The sequence below is a fragment of the Mytilus galloprovincialis genome, chromosome 10 (assembly GCF_965363235.1).
Source record: "Mytilus galloprovincialis chromosome 10, xbMytGall1.hap1.1, whole genome shotgun sequence".
Taxonomy (NCBI): domain Eukaryota; kingdom Metazoa; phylum Mollusca; class Bivalvia; order Mytilida; family Mytilidae; genus Mytilus; species Mytilus galloprovincialis.
Genome location: NC_134847.1, coordinates 68,171,641 through 68,181,190, shown reverse-complemented (window position 1 = coordinate 68,181,190; position 9,550 = coordinate 68,171,641). Strand labels below are relative to the sequence as shown.

The 9,550-nt window shown below is 31.9% G+C and overlaps 1 long non-coding RNA gene across 1 annotated transcript; it reads left to right on the top strand.

The window, feature by feature from the left end:
* The first annotated feature begins 4,457 nt into the window (after positions 1-4,457).
* On the top strand, positions 4,458-6,742 carry LOC143049303 (uncharacterized). Its single transcript, XR_012970170.1, has 3 exons — positions 4,458-4,730; positions 5,518-5,610; positions 6,599-6,742. It is a non-coding gene; the product is annotated as an uncharacterized LOC143049303 (long non-coding RNA).
* Positions 6,743-9,550: the final 2,808 nt, after the last annotated feature.

The window sequence follows — 9,550 nt, the reverse complement described above, 5'->3', positions numbered from 1 at the left end:
TTAATCGTTTGGTTTTGCCATTGGCTAAGGGACTTTCCGTTTTAAATTTTCTTTGGAGTTCAATAATTTTGTTAATTTACTTTTTGTTGCTCAAGAATCGAAGGACTTGAACCATTAGAGTAGCATCAATTGTTCACATATATAGACAATAAGTGTTTAGTGTCTTTAAATATCAGCTGTATTTGTACGAGGCTAGGAAACAAGTTGTATGCGAGCTTTTAGCGAGCTACTACACCTGTTTCGAGCAGAGTACAAAAACAGCTGATATTTAAAGACACTAAACAGTTATTGTCTTTATCCTGCAATTAATTCTGTATATTGTTTTTGTTTTGAAAGACACAAAAACTAACATATTTAGCTTTTTTTTTTCGATGTGTAATCCCTTGAGGCCCACGTAGTAATATCAAAATCACACATTACGCTGAAGACGGGTTCGCAAAACAGAATCTAGAATGGTCAACAATAATACATCGCTCAAGGTGAATAATTATCTATTTTAACATAACAACTTATTTCAACAGTAAAAACAAATTACAAAACATTGTCAAATTTGAAACAGAAGTGTACGAGTTGTCCTACGCTTCAGACTTGACATTAACTAAACATGCATGCTGAATTGACATGGTTGATTTTGTAACACAATCATACACATTCAAGTTTTGAAATCGACAATTGTCATCGTCATTGGAATGCAACTGGAATACACATTCTGAGGTCACACAGGTTCAAACAATACTCAGTCCGGCAGTGGGCTGAGCTTTAAAGCGATATATTTATAGTATACAGATACAGCATAGCGATATCTGTATAGTAGGACAAAATGCGCTAACTCGAGTATTCATGGATGGATATTATTAAAACATGCCAGTGTTGTTTGTTGATAACAGTAAGTTCCTTTCCAACAATAGAATTTTAAGGTTTCAGAGTTAAGAAATTTAAATCGTCAGATAAAAGATAATTGTGTACATGTAGCGCATAAATTATAATAATTATGATTGGATCGGTTAACTCGAAACTTGTGCTGGTTTTCTGTGGGATTCGGATTTTTTTTCGGTTTGTACTTATTTTTGTTCTTTTTTACCAGCAAGAATAAATCGACATTTTGGTCTTTTTTACCAGCAAGAATAAATTGACGTTTAAATGCTCTTATATCGCGCACTTGCACAAAAGGTATGCACTTATTGATTTACTTACAATTCGCACAACTCTTGTGATTAGTTAACTACGTTTCATGTTGATGTTGTTATAGTTATTGGACTTTCAACGTTTAGTAAGAGCAACATTTACCAAATTATGAGACTGGTATAGTAGTAGAGGTTTCCCGATTTGCCACCGTACCAACCGTAGTACAAATTGGGAGCCGTCATTGGACTTTTGAAATTGATTCATGTATGCCTTTAATGTCAATGTATGTTTTATAAATCCTTATATAAAGTACTTGGATGATTTTTAGCTTTTATTAACTTGGTATAACTTTCATGTATTTATCTTACATATTCATAACAAAATATATTGTGTGTACTCGATTATGCTTCCAACAAACCGTTGCAAGCAACCGTTGCCACGAACGGTTTGTAATTAAAATTTATTTCCCCTGAAATTACATCAGCCAAAAAAATTCATAATTAATCTACTGTTTGCCTGTTATATTGATATACTAGTACAGAATAGATAAGTTGGCAATTTTGGGGGTTTGCCTTTTAGAAAAATTATAGAAATAGAGCTATTTTAATAAATAAAATTGACCTAATCGGACATGTATAATGTTAAAGATAAATATAATCCCTGCTTTTACAAATTGTGACTAATCATTTATATAGCAATATTATTGTGTAATATGTAATGTGTCTATTGTATATATATGTTAAATAATTGAATAAAGATGAAAAAAAATTAGTATCTTAGTATACAACTATAAGATAGATTGCTTTAGAAAAATATAATTACTAGTGAATTAAAGTAGTGATACACGTTAGACCTCTAAATTATCTTGCAATCAACAAACAGTAAACACTAAAATTATCCAACGAAAAACATTCAAATTTATTTTGCGGGAAATTATGACTGAAGTCGGGACTTAATTTCGAAGATGAGAATTAAAAGTATTCAAATGTCTGCAAAGGCAATCAAAGTTTAAGGTGGTATAGGAGTTTAAATTTTCGCGCCTTCTGCGCAAGAAGTTGCCCATCTGATATCGACATTCGATCTGTTGTCGTAAATGAAATACTTTGAACCAAGATGAAAATAAAACATAATTCTCTTCATTATGTCCTTCAATTAATCGGGTTCACTTTTTTTATTGAAAAAAAAATTCAAATACACATCTTTTAATAATAACATTTGGCAGTGATCACTTCCGGCATGCACGGAAATGCAAAAATGGACACAACAAAAGACGTGGAGATGTTTACATTGCTCAACGGTGAACTGCTTTTTACAATAACTAACTTGCTGCTCAGAAAATATAGAACATGAGCAGCATTTTGGTGTACTATGAGGCAGTTTCACATAAATCACATACATAGAACGAATCCTCAAACAGTCGTGTTGATCCGTCGACAGAAGAAGAAAAAGGTATAATTTCATGTTTAATGCGACTATCGTAATATCTTTATATGTCGTCTGCCTCCAAGAAATGCCTACCATTAGGAGTGTTAAAGGGCGCTTTTCAACTAAGAAACCTGTAGAAAGAATACATAACTTTATTGAAAATAGACGAAAAGTTAAACACACAACCAAAGAAGTTCTCTGTCTCAGACATAGTTTTAGAAGACCACCCTTATTTTATTTCATCATCACTGCAAACATCATCTACATTAACCAAATATCCTCCTGAAACCAACAAAAGCTATCACGAACATGACAGAGATGATTTATATCATGAATATATTCCATCTGATCTTGTCCCCCTAGACCATTGTAGATTCCTGTGTGAATTAGAGTATTTGGCTAGTCAGCTGAAAACCTGTATCGGGTGTAACAAACCCCTTCATTTGCACGATGCCAGGGGTGTTAGATGCTATGGCGTTTCAGGAATTTTGTATATTGTCTGCCATAGACCAATATGTGGTCGTTTAAATAAAATTAAATTAGGGAAGACGCATTACCCTGGTGAAAACAAGAGAGGCATAGGTGTATTTGATGTCAACACTAAAATAGCTACAGGTTAACATGCATTTAAAAATGTTTAATTTTATGTTTATAACAGTAAGGGACATCAGTTACCGTTACCAGGTTTTAATTGTAATGATATTCATTGAGCAGAACAAATCGTCCCAGTTGTGAAAAGTGTTAACTTAAATCCTGTCAATCATGTCAATGTTCCTTCGGCCAACTTGTCCAACTTAATGAAAAAATGCAAATGCTAGATGAATATATAATTTTCATGTGATGATGTCTGCCAACTCTCCAACTTTGGTTGGCATTCAAGTCAAAGAAATACTGATAGTCACTTCTTTATGCTTTTTTTCAACAAAAAGAAAAGAACTACAAATTAAATATAAGAAGATGTGGTATGTTGAGCAATGATGACATCCCTTCACAGAACCCAGTATCTCGCCTAATTTATGAAGTTGAGGAACGTTTACTGCAGATTGCATGTAACATTTACTGGAAGACCAGCTACGTCCATATATAAGTAACATTATATTATACAAATATAAAATACAAATACAAACTTTAACCACAGACATGACAGAGTCAATATTTATTTATATAATGTTTTCATAGATATTGATGTTATTAATTAGTGGGATGGGAACATGATAAATATACAACAGGATTGCATCTTTTTAATCAAGTAGGGCAAGTTGACAATACTTAATTCATCAGGATTAATCTATTTCTCACAAGTGCGGCGAGTTGGCAGACCTTATTTCAGAGTGATTTTTACCCTTTTCATAAATGGTGCAAGTTAAACAACCCATTTTCAATTCTTTTTCACAAGTGGGGCCATTTGGTAAATCTAATTTGGTCAATTCAGAAAGTGGTGTAAGTGAAAAAATGGGGCGGTTTGCCAGTGTGATGATTCTTCATGGATTCAATATGATCCCAATTTTTTTTTATACATGTGTATTATATGCCATTATTTCATGGGTATATTTGAATATAAAAAAAAAGATGTGGTATGATTGCCAATGAGACAACTCTCCACAAGAGACCAAAATGACACAGAAATTAACAATTATAGGTAACTGTACAGCCTTCAACAATGAGCAAAGCCTATACTGCATAGTCAGCTATAAAGGCCCTGAAATGACAATGTAAAACAATTCAAACGATAAAAGTAACAGCCTAATTTATTTAAAAAATGAACGAAAAACAAATATGTAACACGTAAAAAAACAATAACGATTGAATTACAGGCTTCTGACTTGGGGCAGGCAAATACATACATGTTCACTATGCTGAATTTAATATGAATGAAAAAAGTGGGTTTATGTTTTTTAAGTGCAACTAAAAGTTGAAATGTGTCCAGATTTAAATGATTACATATAAAGTTCTCATAATCATGATACATGTAATTCATTATATTTCAAAATATCCAGGTATGATACATTCCGGCATCGGAGGAACACAGTTGAGCAACTTTTTGTCTGTACTCAACATACATAGCATAGATTTCAAGGCATTAAAAGAGAGAGAAAATGAAACTGGAGCTGCTATAGAAGCACAAGCAGAAATATCTGAGGAAAGATACTTACAAGAAGAAATAAACCAGTCATTTACAGGTTTAACATTTAAATTAGCCAGATACAAGCTTCTGTTAAACTGGACATCTGTGTTGCATTGTTACTTATTTTAAGATTTACTTGAATTTAAAATTGAATACTTAAAAAAGTTCACCTATATGTATTATAATTTTAATATGAAAATTGATAAAAAAAAAAAAAGGAACTTCAGCATTTCTACATCTTATACAGACTTTGAAGTGAATTCAGACAAAGGTCATTAGATTTTTCAAAATGGAACGTTAACCAGTGTTTAAATTTAATAATTAACATGATTAAGAAGCCTTGACATTGTTTTTCCATGGAGAGTGTTTGGGCATGGTCCATTGAAACTTTTGCATATCTTACATATTAAAGTTCATTTTACAGGGAACCCTTAATTGTAGGTCTATGATATTTAGTATGCAGTAGAATTATTATTGCCATATCGTATTTCTAAACTATTATTGAATATTATTGTCCATATTCCTTCAGTCATGACATGGTTCAGAAATTTTGCTATTTTTATGAGTTAAGTGTTATAAAATATTGCTACTTTAATTTCATTGTTTTTACATTATTTAAAACCTTTCATATTATTGTTCACAAAATTCTTTAATAAATATTTATTTATCTTTTACTACGGTACTGTTATTCTCATAGTCATGTTAGTTTTCTAATTTGGAAATGACTGTTAATTACACTATAGTACAAACAGTGAAAATATAACCACTATATATCTTAGCTATAGGAAAAAAAAACTTTCTCTCTTAATTATCATGATTTCAATATATGTATTTTCGTGCAGAGGAAAATGGTGACACACAAACAGGTATATCTGTATCAACCGACACATGCTGGCAGAAGAAAGGTTCTGGTAGATCCTACAATAGTTTGTCAGGTATATATGGTTTGACAAGTAATATCCTCCTTATACAAATATTCATAAACTATTACTATTGAATTATGTACAAAATGAAGTCAATTGAGATTCTACATCTATAAATATTCCACTGACCTGGATTTTGGATTTCATAATTATCAATAACTTAGCTAATTAATATAGATTTAAAAAATATGTGTCCATAGGAAATTTCATAGACAAAATTTTGTTTGTCGAACATAAAATTGAGATTTAAAATGGGAAAAGTGTCATGTAGACAACAACATGACTAAAGAGCAAATACAGCCCAAGGCCACCTATTTAATTTTTCAACACAGCAGATGGGGATTTAGCTGGTCTCCTAACCATTATCCATACTAGTTGAGTGAAAATGAAAGTACACTTAACTCTGAATCACATAAATGAACCTTGACTTGGTTGCGATAACATTACATTGGTTTGCATTTATGACAAAGAGGGATTACTGTTGTTCTAACAACGACTTACCTGTTTACAAAAATAAGTTTAGAATGAAATTCAAAACAGTGTGGCTGTGGCCATTGATTGACACATTAAATTCATCCATTGACTGGGACAATTTAGGTGAACGTTTGTATGTAACGATCACTGCTCACTATATACTTTTTAAAGACACTTAAACTATGGGGTCACCAAAGGTTCTCAACACCTTAATAAAGTAATTCGAAAAATTAATCAGAAATAACATGATGTTTTGATTTATATCAATTATATAAATCAAAACATAAAGGTTATTCCTGATTAATTTTTCGAATTATTTTATAATTAAAGGCGTTAAGAAACCTTTGGTGACCCCACAGTTTAAATGTCTATCGTAGGTACGTCGTGAACAGTGGTCGTTACAGACAAACGTTCACGTAAATTGTCCCAGTCAATGGATGAATTTAATGTGTCAATCAATGGCCACAGCCACACTGTTTTGAATTTCATTCTATACACATGGAGATGTTTTTTTAACTATTTACAGGTGTTTCAACTTTGATAGGGACGAAAACAGGAAAAGTGGTGGATCATCGGTTAAGAATTTCCTCCTGTAAAATATGTGAAAAGGCCAAATCGAAGGAGATGATTCCAAAGATACATCAATGTAGAAAAAATTGGAGTGGATCTGCTAAGGTAGTCTCCCAAAAATACAAAACAAATATATAACACTGATGTTCAGAATTAAGTTTTCAGAAGAATTGCAAAATTATGACTTTGAAATAAATTATAAAAAATACAGACATTGTACACATCAAAATTAGAAGTACTGTCATTCACAAGCTCAGATGTGTATTTTGAATTATATATATATAGGGATTGTCATCTTTTTATAGAAGTTGTAACTTTCATAGAACTTAAGAATAAAGGTCAAATTTTATTTTCCTGATTTTAGCTTTTCTCCTTGTTCAGTTAAAGCCCTTTCATAATAATTGAATTTTTGATGAAATACTTATTAATTATTTAAAATAGAATTCTGTTCAAAGGGAGATAACTCACTTTTAAATTTTCCCTAGTTTATTAAACCAATAAATATATACAAATATTTTATTGGCACAAACTCAATTACAATAATTGGCAACAGCCTATACAACTAGTATACAAATAGTAATGATGCAGCAATTAAACAATACTACATACATGTAGCATGTCATTGGGCACTTTTCGAACCATGAAATTTGCACAATCTTTCTTCTCTGTTAACTTTCATGTATCTACCTCTTTCAATTTCAAGAATTTTATACGACTGCAAAAATTGAAAATATTTTGGTCGTATATTGGTATCACGTTGGCGTTGTCGTCTGCGTCGTCATCGTCGTCGTCCGAATACTTTTAGTTTTCGCACTTTGGTAAAAGTGAATAGAAATCTATGAAATTTTAACACAAGGTTTATGACCACAAAAGGAAGGTTAGGATTGATTTTGGGAGTTTTGGTCCCAACATTTTAGGAATTAGGGGACAAAAAGGGCCCAAATAAGCATTTTCTTGGTAATCGCACTATAACTTTAGTTTAAGTTAATAGAAAACTATAAAATTTTGACACAAGGTTTATGACCACAAAAGGAAGGTTGGGATTGCTTTTGGTAGTTTTAGTTCAAACAGTTTAGGAATTAGGGGCCAAAAGAGGGCACAAATAAGCATTATTCTTGGTTTTCGCACAATAACTTTAGTATAAGTAAATAGAAATCAATGAAATTTAAACACAAGGTTTATGACCACAAAAGGAAGGTTGGGATTGATTTTGGGAGTTGAGGTCTGAACAGTTTAGAAATTAGGGGCCAAAAAGGGGCCCAAGTAAGCATTATTCTTGGTTTTCGCACCATAACTTTAGTATAAGTGAATAGAAATCTATGAAATTTAAACACAATGTTTATGACCATTAAAAGAAGGTTGGGTTTGATTTTTGGAGTTTTGGTCCCAACAGTTTAGGAATAAGGGGCCCAAAGGGTCCAAAATTGAACTTTGTTTGATTTCACCAAAAATTGAATAATTGGGGTTCTTTGGTATGCCGAATCTAACTGTGTATGTAGATTCTTAAATTTTGGTCCTGTTTTCAAATTGGTGTACATTAAGGTCCAAAGGGTCCAAAATTAAACTAAGTTTGATTTTAACAAAAATTGAATCCTTGGGGTTCTTTGATATGCTGAATATAAAAATGTACTTAGATTTTTGATTATTGGCCCAGTTTTCAAGTTGGTCCAAATCAGGGTCCAAAATTAAACTTTGCTTGATTTCATCAAAAATTGAATAATAGGGGTTCTTTGATATGCCAAATCTAACTGTGTATGTAGATTCTTAATTTTTAGTCCCGTTTTCAAATTGGTCTACATTAAAGTCCAAAGGGTCCAAAATTAAACTAAGTTTGATTTTAACAAAAATTGAATTCTTGGGCTTTTTTGATAGTTTTTCCATAGACCGGAAATAGTACTAGACCTATTTGATAATGTATCTGAGATATGGACTTGACCAATAAAACTTAACCTTGTTCACAGATCCATGAAATGAGGTCGAGGTCAAGTGAAATCTATGTGACAGACATGAGGACCTTGCAAGCTACCATATTCCAAATATAGTTACTCACAATAAAAGAAATTAACATTACAAATATCCTAACTTTTTTTCAAGTAGTCACTGAACCATGAAAATGAGGTCAAGGACAATGGACAGACGGAAACTTCAAATCATGAAGACTGGAGTATCTATATACAAAGTATGAAGTATCCACCTTCTAAAAATTTAGATATAAAGCTTTTAAGAAGTTATCTTATTCCGCTGCCGTCTTTGGATCACTACCCCTATGGCATGCTTTCTGCCACAAAAGTCTCAGACTCGACAAAAAACACTTTAGTCCAAATTATACATAATTTGTCTGCTCTGGTTGTATATAACACAACCTGTCAGTTTTCAACCTTCACACAAATACATGTGCAGTTATTTACACTTAGAAATATAAGTTACAGGACATGTTGGAATTGCTTGATGAGACAGCAACCAAGCAACACAAATATACAACATAGATATAGAACCTATACCATGAAATATACCAGTGCATCTAAATGTAAATGTTCGACATAACAAAATTGATCCGTGATCGCATAATCATAAAAACTAGTATTTATACCCATATTTGTTTTCATTTATGGCGAACAAAATAGTCAATTTGTTTTATTTTAACAATTTGATACATCTGAAGCCTGTATTTAAATTTGAACCATCATTTCTATTATTGTGCAGTATATATATAATAAGATGTGGTATGATTTTCAATTAGAATATGTAACCAGAGAGCATGATTCTACACAATGCTGAATTGGGAACCTTGCAGAAAAATGTGAAAATAAGTAGTTGTGGAATGATTGCCAATGAGACAACTATCCACCATGTAAGCAATTCTTCATTCAAAATCGATTTCTTCCCATAGACTCAAACCCAAGACCTC